Raw genomic sequence first — 15652 nt, forward strand, 5'->3', positions numbered from 1 at the left:
GAGTTGTAATTGTTGTGTCACTCTAAGCTTTTAAGTGTGAGTGCTGTGTTTCTTGATTAAAGCTGTTAAGCACAATCAAGAGTTGTTTGAAGTATAACTTCACCATTAACTTTAAACTTATTAAAGGTTGTAATCGCTGTGGTGATTGAGGGGGAGTGAGTAGGAACTCTGGTCTTAGTTTAAGATTGAAATTGCATTGGGTAGGTGTCGCAACCTGAAAAATACAGTGTGCGAAAAAACAACCGGTGAAAGAGAATGACAGAAGAGTCGCCACCGCGCATTATTTATCCCAAAGGAGGGAAAGGAAACGCTCGAAGTAAACCTGGAAAAAGGAAAAGAGAAGACAAGGTCTCGCAACCAAATCTTGGGTTCGGGAGTCGGTTATGCGAAGGGAAGGTATTAGCACCCCTACGCATCCGTAGTACTCTACGGGATCCACTTTTGTGGTTTTTGTCTAAAGGGTGTGGGTTTACCTAATGTGTTTATTTACTAAAAAGGTTAAGAGAAATGACTCGCGCGGATGTCGCATCCACTGCATACGTATCTCATATGAATATGAGAATCAGAGTCTTCGTAGCTCGGCTGACCTATGGGTTGGGGGATGTGTGCTCGCTAAGACATCGCGTCTTATGCCTACGTATCTCATCTGGAATGAGAATCAGAGCAAGCCGTAGTTCGGCTAACTACGGGGTTGTGGATTGGGTTTTGGACGAACAACGTTACTACGCAATCTACCGGATGCTCGACCTTTGGAGACTTACTCGCCTGTAGTAGAAGGAGATAACGTGTTGCTTTGGGTTTTAGGGTGTGTGATGCGCGAGGGCAAACGGGCAGTCCTTGACGAAGGAACCGCGCTACAGGTGGGGATACGAATACAAAACACAAAACATATATCTCAAAGTAAAATGCCACAAAGGGGCTCAAACATTGCCTCATATCGAGGTCTTCCAGCTAAGAAAGCGGTAAAGTACGAGAAAGGGAAAAAATTACCACACGGATAAAGATCCGAAGCTATAGCAGTTAAAGGAGCAAGAAACCCTGAAATCTCTCCAGCTGGACCGTCAAAGGAAATCAGTCAACACGAATAATCAAAATAAAACTCCAGGGGGTATCCCACAAATAAAGTGGGAAACCACGCGAGTGTCTCTGCAAAAGCCATGTGAGCCCTCACAAAACTCGACAAAGGGTTAGAGCAACAGGATGAAATCAAGAGAAAACAATGCCATGGAAACACAAGACAGGTTAGAATAAAGAGAACAAAAAAAACGAATACTGTCACGTTCGCGACTGCTTCGCCTAGCGAAGGCTTAGCGAAGCTTCGCTACAGGCTCGCCTAGCGAAGCGGCTAGCGAGGGCCTATGGGTTTTGGATTTCTCGTTGATACCTGCACGATGTTAAGGACTCCAAACCCTTATGGAATTCATCTCAGAAACGAAATTATTAAAACATTCGATGCATTGTTCATATATTTATACACAAACATAAACCCGTGGGCAACACCTGATGTTACCTCATACATTCATAATATGCAAATTCAAGGCGTAAAGTAGTAGGAACAAAGGCATACCTGATGAGAGAGATCGATCGAACGGCGCGGCTGGATTTGTAAAGCTCTGTTAGGTTTGCGTGAGGCGGAGGCAAAAGAGCGTGTGAATCAGAGTGAACTCCTCAGAGCTGCCTGAAGGTTGCTGCAGAGTAATTCCCAGGTCTCCTTCTCTCAAGATCTTTCTCCCGTGGTTCTCCCAGTGTAACTCCAAGTGTAACTCCCAGTCCGTTTTCCTCTACTGAAACTTCAGTATTTATAGACTGATTTTGTGGGTAATGGGCTTGGAATGAGGTCAGCTGAGGCCCAAAGCTTTCTGATATTTTCTGAAATGCGCGCCCTTCGCCTAGCGAGCATGACAGTGTTCTTCGCTAGGCGAAGCATCTGCTCGCCTAGCGAGCATGACAGCTCACCAGCCGATTCTTGCTTCTTCAAGTCTGGCAATTTGCACGGTGAATAGGCCCCAATTGGACCTGTTGGTAGTACCTCAAGTCTATTCCTTGCGTTGACTGACCGTCTAAGTAGAACCCACAAAGTGTCCAGGATGATGTTCGAGCTTCTTGGAGCTAATTCTGATTGACGCGATGCAATATGGCATGAAATGCTAAATGACCTAAAAAGTGAATGCATGAATGAGGAGGGCAAATTTTGGGGTGTTACAGCTGCCCCTATTCAATCAACTGGGGACCCGAAAAGAAGATAGCGGCGGCTTTCGCACTTTCGAGGTATCAAGGGATTGAATACAATAAAAGCCCAAAAATTTGTACTAAAATGAAGCGAAGTAACAATGCCTTGAAAGAAGAATCTGTCTGGTACGGTGAGAGTCAGTCTGAATACCGAAAAAGAATGCTAACCTGGATACCAAAATAAATGGTAACACAGAAATAACCATGACCTGAATGCCGCTCATCGGTCTGAATACTGGAAATGACTTCGATCTGAACATCGGGAAAACTGGCCTGAACGCCACTTCGGTCTGGATACCGGGAAATCTGGCCTGAATGCCATAAGTTGCGTCGACCTGATCGTCGGAAACTTCTTCGATCTGAATATCGGAAAACCGGCCTGAACGCCACTTCGGTCTGGATACCGGGAAAACTGGCCTGAATGCCATAAGTTGCGTCGACCTGATCGTCGGAAACTTCTTCGATCTGAATATCGGAAAACGGGCCTGAACGCCACTTCGGTCTGGATACCGGGAAAACTGGCCTGAATGCCATAAGTTGCGTCGACCTGATCGTCGGAAACTTCTTCGATCTGAATATCGGAAAACTGGCCTGAACGCCACTTCGATCTGGATACCAGGAAAACTGACCTGAATGCCATAAGTTGCGTCGACCTGCTCGTCGGAAACTTCTTCGATCTGAATATCAGAAAACTGGCTTGAACGCCACTTCGGTCTGGATACCGGAACATTCATGCCTGTCAGTATCGGCAGAAATAGAGAATGATGATAGAGGCGGCGCATGGGCTAATGACACTTGCTGGGGATAACAAAGGTAAGTCATGAACAATCTTCAGTCTGAGTACTGGGAACAACTTCTGGCTTATCACTTGGGATACCGAGAATGTTTTATGCTTACAATGCGTATGTTTGAATTTTTCAATGGCGTAATGCTCCATGAAAATGGAAATGCTACGCGATCTGGGAGGATGCAATGCAATATGATTCTACATGCAGGGATGCGAAATGCTGGGTAGGATGCCAAGTTGAGGCAAGGGGATCTGCTGGGGAAATGATCACCATCCTCTGGGCCCTGGCAAGGTTGTTGGAGATGCACAGCGCAAAGAATTCTGTGGGGAAATGACCCGCCACACGGTGTTCTGGCCATACCGAGACTCTGATCGGGGAAAGAATGGCATTGGAAGCCTGCTGCTGAGGAAAGCTACAATGGTTCTGGCAACCACGATTTGCGAGAGATGACTCAGCAGGGGAAGCAAACACTGATACGGTACCGAGGTTCTGCTTCCAAGAAAGAAACCATGGATCTAGCATTGGGATTATCGATCTGGCCTCGAACCCTAAGGAGCAGCCACTTCTGCTGGGAAGATACAGTCTGGCACTGTCAACTCCGCTGGGGAGTGTAGTCTGGCACTGTCAACTCTACCGGGGAGTGTATGTCCTGAAACAACCGCTTGAGGAAGTACAATGGTGAGAACCTGCTGGGGATTGAGGAATCCAACGCTCTGATCAGCTCTGCAGGGATAAGACACCGAATTTGTCTGTTGGCGACTTCACTGGGGAAGATATTCACGATCATCTGCAGGGGATTTTAAGGAAATGCCCCGAGGGTATCTGTTCTGAATAGACGATCCAAAGCACTTAAAATTTACAGCAATTTTAAATGTTTATTAAGCATGTACCTGTAAAGCCCTTATGTGTCATGATGCAATGTTTATCAAAAATTCGGACGTCATTTTTGCAAACAAAACAGTAAAATGAAAATGAAAACAGAGATATACTGAATAACATGATTTTATTGATTGAATGGCCTCTGAATAGGCATTTACATTAGGAAGCAATCCCTAGAAAGAGGTAATCGCACAAAAGATAAAAACAGAAATTAATCTAATGGCAATGTGAAATGGATTTCTATTGGGTTCCAATTCTGCTATGACTTGCTCGTCTTCAAGATCCTCCAGATGATCAGCCTTCTGAAAAGGTGATTGGATTGTTTCCTACCTTTCGAAAATTTCCAGTCATGGACATGAGATGAGATTCAGAACTAACTCAGAATGCAATCATTCGCTTAATCCCTAACTTTTGCCTGGATCGCCCTTTTCGGGTTTTCAATCCACCGGGATACCCATTTTTGCCTAAGTTGCCTTTTCAGGTTTTCAACTTACCAGGTGTACGATCTTTTCATTTTTAATCCCTAATTTTTGCCCGAACCTTTTCATTTTCTTGATTCGTCGGGATGCCCATTTTTTGCCTGGACTATTCTTTTTACTGTCCAGCGGGTCTATTTTATGCGAAGTATTTTTTAACTGCGTCTGAGTTCACAGGGGAAGTGAAATTTTCACCATCCATAGTTGCAAGCATTAAAGCCCCACCATCAAAAACCTTGGTGACAATATACGGTCCATCATAGTTAGGAGTCCACTTGCCCCTGTGATTTGTCTGAGGAGGAAGGATCCTTTTCAAGACTAAATCTCCGACTTGGAAACAACGAGGACGCACTTTCTGATCAAAGGCTCTCTTCATCCGACTCTGATACAACTGCCCATGACAAATGGCTGCCATTCGCTTCTCTTCGATAAGACTCAACTCATTGAACCTTGTCCGAATCCATTCGGCTTCGTCTAACTTGACATCCAACAAGACTCTTAGAGAAGGAATCTCCACTTCAACAGGTAGGACTGCTTCCATACCATACACCAGGGAGTAAGGGGTTGCCCCAATTGACGTACGTACTGAAGTACGGTACCCATGCAAGGCGAAGGGTAGCATCTCATGCCAATCTCTGTACGTGACGACCATCTTCTGCACAATCTTCTTTATGTTCTTATTTGCCGCCTCAACAGCGCCGTTCATCTTAGGGCGGTAAGGGGAAGAATTGTGATGCTGAATGTTGAAGTTCTGACACAACTCCTTCATCATTTTGTTGTTGAGATTAGAACCATTATCAGTAATGATTCTTTCGGGAATCCCATAGCGACAAATGATTTCTTTCTTGATGAAACGGGCAACCACATGTCTGGTGACATTCGCGAACGACGCTGCTTCGACCCACTTGGTGAAATAGTCGATGGCAACAAGGATGAAGCGATGCCCATTGGAAGCAGTCGGCTCAATCTTTCCAATCATATCAATGCCCCACATAGCAAACGGCCACGACGAAGACATCACATTCAGAGGATTTGGCGGCACATGCACCTTATCAGCATAAATCTGGCATTTATGACACTTCCGAGCATACTTGAAACAATCTGATTCCATGGTCATCCAATAATAACCCGCTCTCAACAATTTCTTAGCCATTGCATGTCCGCCGGCATGAGTACCGAAGGAACCTTCATGAACTTCCTGCATTAACATGTCTGCCTCGTGTCTGTCCACGCATCTGAGCAAAACCATGTCGAAATTCCTCTTATACAGCACATCGTCTTTGTTCAAGAAGAAACTGCCTGCCAATCTTCTCAAAGTCTTTCTGTCATTGTTGGATGCCCCTGCAGGGTACTCTTGATTCTTCAGAAAGCACTTGATATCGTGATACCAGGGCTTGTCATCGACTACCAGTTCAGCAGCAAACACATATGCGGCCTTGTCAAGGCGCATCACATCGATCCTGGGAGCATGGTTCCAGCGAATTACCTTGATCATGGAGGATAGAGTAGCAAGTGCGTCGGCCATCTGGTTCTCATCACGAGGTATATGATACAATTTTACTGTTGTGAAGAAAGTCAACAGTCTTCTCGTGTAATCTCTGTAGGGGACCAGAGTGGGCTGGAGAGTATTCCAATCACTATTCACTTGATTGATCACCAGAGCTGAATCTCCGAAGATGTCCAAAGTCTTGATTCTCAAATCAATGGCTTGCTCAATACCCAAGATACAGGCCTCGTACTCAGCTTCATTATTTGTGCACTCAAAAGTCAAACGAGCGGTGAAAGGTATGTGGGCACCTTTCAGAGTTGTAATGACAGCACCAATTCCACTTCCTCTAGCATTGACAGCCCCATCAAACAACAAAGTCTACTTTTCGTTTGGATCAGGTCCCTCCTCAACAACTGGCTCTTCACAGTCTTTCATCTTGAGGAACATGATGTCTTCATCTGGAAAATCAAACTTCATCGGCTCATAATCATCAATCGGCTGCTGAGCAAGATAGTCTGACAGAATACTCCCTTTGATGGCTTTCTGGGATGTATACTGGATATCATACTCTGTTAAAATCATCTGCCAACGGGCAACACGTCCGGTGAGAGCCGGCTTCTCAAAGATGTACTTCACTGGATCCATCTTAGAAATCAACAAGGTAGTATGGTTCAAGATATACTGTCTCAGTCGGCGAGCAGCCCAGGCCAAAGCACAGCAAGTTTTCTCAAGCTGCGAATATTTGATTTCACAGTCGGTAAACTTTTTGCTAAGGTAGTATATGGCATGCTCTTTTCGACCAGACTCGTCATGCTGTCCCAATACACACCCCATCGAGTTCTCAGTCACTGATAGGTACATTATCAGAGGTCACCCAGGAACTGGAGGTATAAGGACTGGAGGTTTCTGTAGATACTCTTTTATCTTCTCGAAAGCCCTCTGACAATCTTCATTCCACCCGGTTGCCTGATCTTTCCTCAGCAATTTGAAAATTGGCTCACACGTGGTTGTTAGGTGAGAGATGAACCTTGCAATGTAGTTCAACCTCCCTAAGAAACTACAGACTTGCTTCTATGTTCTTGGCTCAGGCATTTCCTGTATTGCTTTCACTTTGTCGGGATCCACCTCAATCCCTTTTCCGCTAACAATAAAACCCAACAATTTTCCCGATCTCACCCCGAAAGTGCACTTGTTCGGATTAAGTCTCAGTTTGAATTTCCTCAAACGCTCAAACAGTTTCTGCAAATTCACCAAATGTTCTTCTTCTGTCTGAGATTTGGCAATCATATCGTCCACATAAACCTCGATTTCACGATGAATCATATCATGGAACAAAGTCACCATAGCTCGTTGATATGTTGCCCCGGCATTTTTCAGACCAAACGGCATCACCTTGTAGCAGAAGGTCCCCCATGGGGTTATGAAAGTTGTCTTTTCCATGTCTTCTGGTGCCATCTTGATTTGGTTATAGCCAGAAAAACCATCCATGAAGGAGAATACCGAGAACTGAGCTGTATTATCCACCAAAACGTCGATGTGAGGTAATGGGAAATCATCTTTAGGGCTAGCTCTGTTCAGATCCCGGTAGTCGACACACATCCGTACCTTTCCATCCTTCTTAGGTACTGGGACGATGTTTGCAACCCATGGCGGATAATTTGTGACTGCTAGAAACCCTGCATCCAACTGCTTTTGCACTTCTTCCTTTATCTTGACGGCCATCTCTGGTCTTGTTCTTCTGAGCTTCTGCTTGACCGGAGGACAACCTTCTTTGAGAGGCAAGCGGTGTACCACGATGTCTGTGTCCAGCCCGGGCATGTCCTGATAAGACCAGGCGAAGATGTCAACATACTCTTGCAGCAATCCAATCAGCCCTTTCTTCACATCATCTCTTAAAACAGCCCCTATCTTGATTTCTCTCTTGGCGTCCTCGGTGCCGATATTAATCACTTCAACAGACTCTTGATGCGGTTGAATAACCCTTTCCTCTTGTTTTAATAACCTGGTAAGCTCTTCAGGGAGTTCACAGTCTTCACCACCCTCTTTTTCAGCTTGAAAGATTGGATTTTCAAAGTCGAAGCGAGCCATAGTGGAACCGTTATCAATAGGATCCGGTGATGTGCATCTGCATGAGTGATGGTATGTGCTTATGAGTGTGAACAAGAAGTGAAAACTAGACAAAACATTGCCATTTTTTTATTTTGAAAAACTGCAAAAATAGAAAGACAGGGAACGAAATATTTGAATGCAAAAGTACGTCCTTTATTTATGATAAAAATGCAAGTGTCACATAGATGGGCCCTACAATGAGTCATTACGCCCTGGGCGGAACGTAAGACTTGGATATGCATGCGTAAACAAAGAAAATTACTCTTCAAGAAGAGTGACTTGGATAATCTCTTAAGAAGACCAATTGTTGATGACTTCACCCGGGATCCTCGGACGCACCCAGTTGTCGATGTCACAATCACTATCCCCATCTTCTTCGTTGACTGTAGAGACTTGACCATACTGAATGATGCCAGCACTGGAGAAAGTGATCGGCCCCTGAAGTGTTGAAGTTGTAGAAGTCAGAGCAAGCTGATATCCAATCCCGAACTTATCTTCTTTCACTGGTAATTCCAACAAACGCCCCCAACCGGGAGCAACACCTGAATCCACCACGGCCCGTGCCTGCTTAAAGGATGAGATAGAGGCACCCGCTTTAACCTCTTCCACCGGAGTTGCATCCTTGATTTGAACTGACTCAAAAGCCTGACACATAGTCTCATGAATTTCACCTTTTACTTCTACATACTTGAATGTAGACAGGTTACTGACTAGGATGTCCTCCTCACCACAGACGGTGATAATTCGTCCGTTGACCAGAAACTTAATCTTCTGGTGTATAGTTGAAGAGACTGCCCCAGCATTATGGATCCAAGGACGACCCAGCAGGCAACTGTAGGAAGGACTGATATCCATCACGTAGAAGACAGTGTTGAAGGTTTGTGATCCAATCAGAACTGGCAATTCTACCTCTCAAAACACCGATCTTTTAGATCCATCGAAGGCTCTCACAATAAGATCTGAAGGTTTCAAGACCAATCCCTCTACTTCTAACTTCGACAGGGCTCTCTTGGGTAGCACATTGAGAGAGGAGCCTGTATCCACCAGAACATACGATAGCACGGTGTCTCTGCATTCCATCGAGATGTGCAGAGCCTTGTTATGATTGCGTCCGGCTGGTGTTAAGTCAGAATCAGTAAAACCTAACCCGTTGCTTGTATGCACATTGGTAACGATCCCTTCTAGTTGGTTTACCGAGATCTCTTAGGGTACATAAGCAGCATTAAGAACCTTCAGAAGTGCCTCCATGTGTGCCTCCGAACACAATAGGAGTGAGAGAATGGAGATCTTGGACGGAGTCTGAATCAACTGATCGACTACCTTGTAATCGCTTTTCTTTATGATTCTCAGAAACTCGTCCACATCCTTTGCAAAAGTGGGCTCAGAACCTCCCTGGGGTGCAGAGGTACCCCCATTCACGGCTTGCTTGCCCTTGGCTTTCTCCACAGCATCAGCATTATCAGCTTGGGTAACCGGTGGTGAGAACAGTCTACCACTCCTGGTGAATCGCCCGATTCCTCCAACATTATCCACTGTGGGACCGTCAAGTTCAGGCTTCTGACCCTCTTCTACTTTCAGTGGCCGTTCCACCCTATGATCGTGCGTATACACGCTCCCCCCATAATGCCATGGAATGGCCCTTTCACTGGTGAAGGGTAAAGGACCAGGGGTTGTGATGGTCATAGTAGATCGTCGCACTGGTGGTACGGGTTGCGCTTCTGGCGCACTGATCTGATTAGTTGGGTAGAAAATAGTGATAGTAGCAATATCACAGTCGTACTCAGAAATCTCATTCATTGAAATGCAAGCATCCGAGACATCGGAATTAAGTTCAATTACATCATTGTGGATTACAGAAACAGTAGGAACAACATCTGCGAATTCATCAGCAGCATCTTCAAACCCTTCTTTCTCAATCCCTTCCACAGACTCTTGGACAGACAAATCCTCAACCTGGAGGATACCTTTGTCGAGCAAGGCCTGGATACCTTGCTGTAGCTTTAAACAACCTCCGCCCCGAGTAGCACAATCCAAACAACCCTTCCCACAACCGGGGAAAACGTCGGCCTTCAGCAAGCATCCTTTGATATCCAACAATGGAGTCTTCAACTTTAACACATCCTTAATGGACTTGGCTTCTCCCTCTACCAAATTAACATTCGCACCACCATGCTGGGGAATGGGATTGTTGACGACATTCGGAGCTGGTGCAAGGTCGATGGCCTTTGAATCTATGAGGTCCTGAACTACGTGCTTAAAAGCTTTGCAGTTCTCAATATTGTGGCCAGGTGCCCCAGAGTGGATGCTACACCTAGCGTTGGCGTCGTAACCCGCCGGAAGTCTACCAACAGGAGGAGCCAGAGTGCGTAATTGCACAAGTTGTAGTTGTTGAAGACTAGAAAGCAACTGGGCGTACGACATTGGAAGGGTGTCGAAACGCCGGTCCATCATCCTTTGCCTCTGTTGATAAGCGGGTCTGTTACCCGGTTGTTGCTGTTGTTGATACTGAGCTGGTTGACGTTGTGATTGTTGTTGTTGTAGTGGTGCTGCAGCTGGAATGGTCACAACTGCAACATACGGTTGCTGATGATAATTCTGAAAGTTATTCCTCTGGTTATCCCTGTTCTGATAAGAAGATATGGCATTTGCATCCCCTTCTCTCCTCTTCTGTCCCTGAATGAACGGCTTCTTCACCCCTGATGAGGATCCACCTCCACTCTGGATCTTGTATGTCTTTAGGTAATTCTCCACCCTTTCTCCAGTAGAGACCACATCAGCAAAGTTGGATGCATTGCACCCCACCAGACGCTCCAAGTAAGGTCCGGGCAGAGTATTCATGAACATGTTGGTCATTTCCTTTTCCAACATAGGAGGCTGAACACGGGAAGCTGTATCCCTCCAGCGTTGAGCGTATTCCCTGAAGCACTCGTTGCTTTTAAGAGACAGATTCTGAAGTTGAGTTCTGCCCGGAGCCATGTCTGCATTATACTAATACTGCTTCACGAAAGCCTCTGCCAAATCCCTCCAGCTACGGATGTGGGCTCTGTCCAGCCTCATATACCATTCTAAGGATGCCCCAGCTAGGCTATCCTGGAAGAAGTACATAAGTAGCTTCTCGTCATCAGAGTATGCAACCATTTTACGGAAATAGGCTTGCACGTGAGTTTTAGGGCAAGAACTGCCATTGTATTTGTCGAATATCGGGACCTTGAATTTCGGTGGCACTCTCACACCTGGGACCATCCCCAAGTCAGCAACATCTACTCCCAGAAGATTATGTCCTTCCACTGCTTTCAACCTCTCTTCCAATCTCCTAAACATGGGGTCCACACCATGACCCGTACCAAAGTCTTCCTGAAGCAAGGGGAACTGATCATCCTGACCATCCTGAATGGGTTGTTGATCTAGGTTGACATGCGGGATCGGGATATGCCCTAGTCCATTGGGACCATTAGCCTCTCCAGCTGGAGGATCAGTCAACGTCTCCGGTTGAGTAATAGGGGGATCCCTCTGCACCAATAATCTAAGCTCCTGCTGTCCTTGAGCCACCCCTTGAACCAAATCCATGAATTGATTCATGCGAATCTTCATCTCGACGAGCTCTGCCTGTAGGCTTTCCATTACTCTCTGTTGGTTCCTTCGGGTACCGTATCGGTGAATGCCTGAGTCAGCTATCCTGCTAGTGGGACACCAAACATGAGAACACTGTGGCGGTACCTGTTATGCAAGACATGTGGATGACTATGCAAATGCAATGACATGTTTATCAAATCCAAAAGGTATTCTACCCCCTTGAAATGGATAAACATGTGTTAAATGATATGAATGCAAATGATGTGATGATATGACTGCAATGCAGTGGCATGTCAATCAGGATTGCTGTATCTGCTTGAACATCTGTCAGGTTGCACTGTCTGGAGAGAAATTAAGAGCACACCGAACAAAGGTCATGGGATGGATCATGTTATCCTTAATATCAACCACCCATTTTGGCGGATTATGGTTTACACCTTATCAACACCCGAGTTTCATTGATATTAAGGATACCTGATCGGATCAACCATGAATCAAGGGTTTGTCGCAAGTCACGAGCATGGAGTTTAGGTTAAGAACCACCCAAAAGGAGTGTACTAAGGTTTAAACCTGCCAAACATGTTCTACAAAAGGTTCCCATAGTCATAATCCCATCTTTCGGATATTATCAGAGGAACGACTACTCGTATTCCAACAATATTCTCAAGAGAGACTCTTATGAGTGTAGTATCACGTAACAATCGTATCAAATCTTACATTTGAACGACTTTCGCACTACGTCCTACGAATAGGCCAAGATGGGTTTGGTAAACTAAGGTCCTTGGCTTCTTAGGTCTATATTGGAACAAGTAATGTCTAACCACAACTTACTTATGTGACATTATTGATCTCAACATGACCTCCACCAAGTGAATGGGCTTGCAAGTCAACTCGCTAAGGAATAACTCCCCACAAGTCGACAGGACTATGCCATTCTCCTATCTTAAGTGCACTCGAGTTCGGGTATAGAACTCATCTCACAAAGATCACCAAGCAGCCATAGCCAGCAAACAGATACAACAATGATATGTACACAATGCAATAAGGTAAAGCAGGTAAATAAATAACTGTACAAAAGCATGAACACCCAATAAACAGACAACCTACAAAATCTAGGAGGGACTCGCTTAGGGAAGATGGACCAGCAAGAGGTCAACTTCTATACTCCCCAGCAGAGTCGCCAGCTGTCGCAACCTGAAAAATACAGTGTGCGAAAAAACAACCGGCGAAAGAGAATGACAGAAGAGTCGCCACCGCGCGTTATTTATCCCAAAGGAGGGAAAGGAAACGCTCAAGAAACCTGGAAAAAGGAAAAGAGAAGACAAGGTCTCGCAACCAAATCTTGGGTTCGGGAGTCGGTTATGCGAAGGGAAGGTATTAGCACCCCTACGCATCCGTAGTACTCTACGGGATCCACTTTTGTGGTTTTTGTCTAAACGGTGTGGGTTTACCTAATGTGTTTATTTACTAAAAAGGTTAAGAGAAATGACTCGCGCGGATGTCGCATCCACTGCATACGTATCTCATCTGAATATGAGAATCAGAGTCTTCGTAGCTCGGCTGACCTATGGGTTGGGGGATGTGTGCTCGCTAAGACATCGCGTCTTATGCCTACGTATCTCATCTGGAATGAGAATCAGAGCAAGCCGTAGTTCGGCTAACTACGGGGTTGTGGATTGGGTTTTGGACGAACAACGTTACTACGCAATCTACCGGATGCTCGACCTTTGGAGACTTACTCGCCTGTAGTAGAAGGAGATAACGTGTTGCTTTGGGTTTTAGGGTTTGTGATGCGCGAGGGCAAACGGGCAGTCCTTGACGAAGGAACCGCGCTACAGGTGGGGATACGAATACAAAACACAAAACATATATCTCAAAGTAAAATGCCACAAAGGGGCTCAAACATTGCCTCCTATCGAGGTCTTCCAGCTAAGAAAGCGGTAAAGTACGAGAAAGGGAAAAAATTACCACACGGATAAAGATCCGAAGCTATAGCAGTTAAAGGAGCAAGAAACCCTGAAATCTCTCCAGCTGGACCGTCAAAGGAAATCAGTCAACACGAATAATCAAAATAAAACTCCAGGGGGTATCCCACAAATAAAGTGGGAAACCACGGGAGTGTCTCTGCAAAAGCCATGTGAGCCCTCACAAAACTCGACAAAGGGTTAGAGCAACAGGATGAAATCAAGAGAAAACAATGCCATGGAAACACAAGACAGGTTAGAATAAAGAGAACAAAAAAAACGAATACTGTCACGTTCGCGACTGCTTCGCCTAGCGAAGGCTTAGCGAAGCTTCGCTACAGGCTCGCCTAGCGAAGCGGCTAGCGAGGGCCTGCGGGTTTTAGATTTCTCGTTGATACCTGCACGATGTTAAGGACTCCAAACCCTTATGGAATTCATCTCAGAAACGAAATTATTAAAACATTCGATGCATTGTTCATATATTTATACACAAACATAAACCCGTGGGCAACACCTGATGTTACCTCATACATTCATAATATGCAAATTCAAGGCGTAAAGTAGTAGGAACAAAGGCATACCTGATGAGAGAGATCGATCGAACGGCGCGGCTGGATTTGTAAAGCTCTGTTAGGTTTGCGTGAGGCGGAGGCAAAAGAGCGTGTGAATCAGAGTGAAATCCTCAGAGCTGCCTGAAGGTTGCTGCAGAGTAATTCCCAGGTCTCCTTCTCTCAAGATCTTTCTCCCGTGGTTCTCCCAGTGTAACTCCAAGTGTAACTCCCAGTCCATTTTCCTCTACTGAAACTTCAGTATTTATAGACTGATTTTGTGGGTAATGGGCTTGGAATGAGGTCAGGTGAGGCCCAAAGCTTTCTGATATTTTCTGAAATGCGCGCCCTTCGCCTAGCGAAGGATCTGCTCGCCTAGCGAGCATGACAGTGTTCTTCGCTAGGCGAAGCATCTGCTCGCCTAGCGAGCATGACAGCTCACCAACCGATTCTTGCTTCTTCAAGTCTGGCAATTTGCACGGTGAATAGGCCCCAATTGGACCTGTTGGTAGTACCTCAATGTAACACCTCAAAATTTGCCCTCCTCTCTTGGGACTAGCATTATCATGTTGCATATCATTTTTAGGTCATTAGGCATTGCATATTGCATATCATGTGGTTACATTGTGCAAGCTATCTTCCCAAGTCTTGATCAGAAGATGAGGAAGTCAAAGTGCAAGCCTAGGGTTTATTGACTGATCACGGGCCATCTGAGGATTGGGCTGTAAATTAGGGTTTCATGGTTCTCAATGGATATTGGTCTTCATCTTGATTGAAGTGATACATCATCATCATCATGATTTGGTTTCATCAAGTGTTGAAGCAGATTCCTTGAGATTAGGGTTTTGACCACTGGTCAACCCTAATCAGTTGCATTGGGCCAATCAGGGCATGATCAGGAGATGGGGTTTATGATGGATATGGGGTTCATTCTTTGGTTATATTGTGCTTATTGAGACTAGGGTGTCACCCTTAGGCCATTTCATCAGAAGATTGGGGCTCAGATTGATCTATGCATTGCCAAATTCATCTATCAGATGAAAAGTCAACTGTGGTCAACTGTACATGATCTGATGGATTTGGAGGTGGAAATGAGTTGGATACACTTCATTCATGTTGGAACAAGTGTTATTTGACATCTCAAAGCTTAAGAATGGAGAAAATCAAGTCAGAACAAAAACTGCCGAAAATAGAAAGTGACTTGTAGTGGAAGTTTCCAAAAATGGAAAGTTTTTGACCTCAAGACCACGTGTCCAAGGAAGCTTCAAATGAAAATTTGTTCAACATGAAAGTTGTAGATCTTGTTCTCACCTTTCCAAAAAGTCCAAGAACTTGAAAATCCCATGTATGGTTGGAAAATTATGGTCCAGTGAATTTCAAAAATGACCCATAATCAGGAGGGCATAACTTCCACATGGATTGTCCAAATTGGATGTTCTTTATATGCACAAACTCCATTTGACATGTACTTTCATGGTGCATAATTGTATTTCTTCAAAAGTGGTCAATGCAAAAAGTCAAATTTCAACTGGACAGTTAAATGGACCGGGGGCAAAATTGTCCAACTTGTGAAATAATTGGAATTTTTGAGTGGGGA

The sequence above is a fragment of the Lathyrus oleraceus genome, chromosome 5 (assembly GCF_024323335.1).
Source record: "Lathyrus oleraceus cultivar Zhongwan6 chromosome 5, CAAS_Psat_ZW6_1.0, whole genome shotgun sequence".
NCBI classification, from domain to species: domain Eukaryota; kingdom Viridiplantae; phylum Streptophyta; class Magnoliopsida; order Fabales; family Fabaceae; genus Lathyrus; species Lathyrus oleraceus.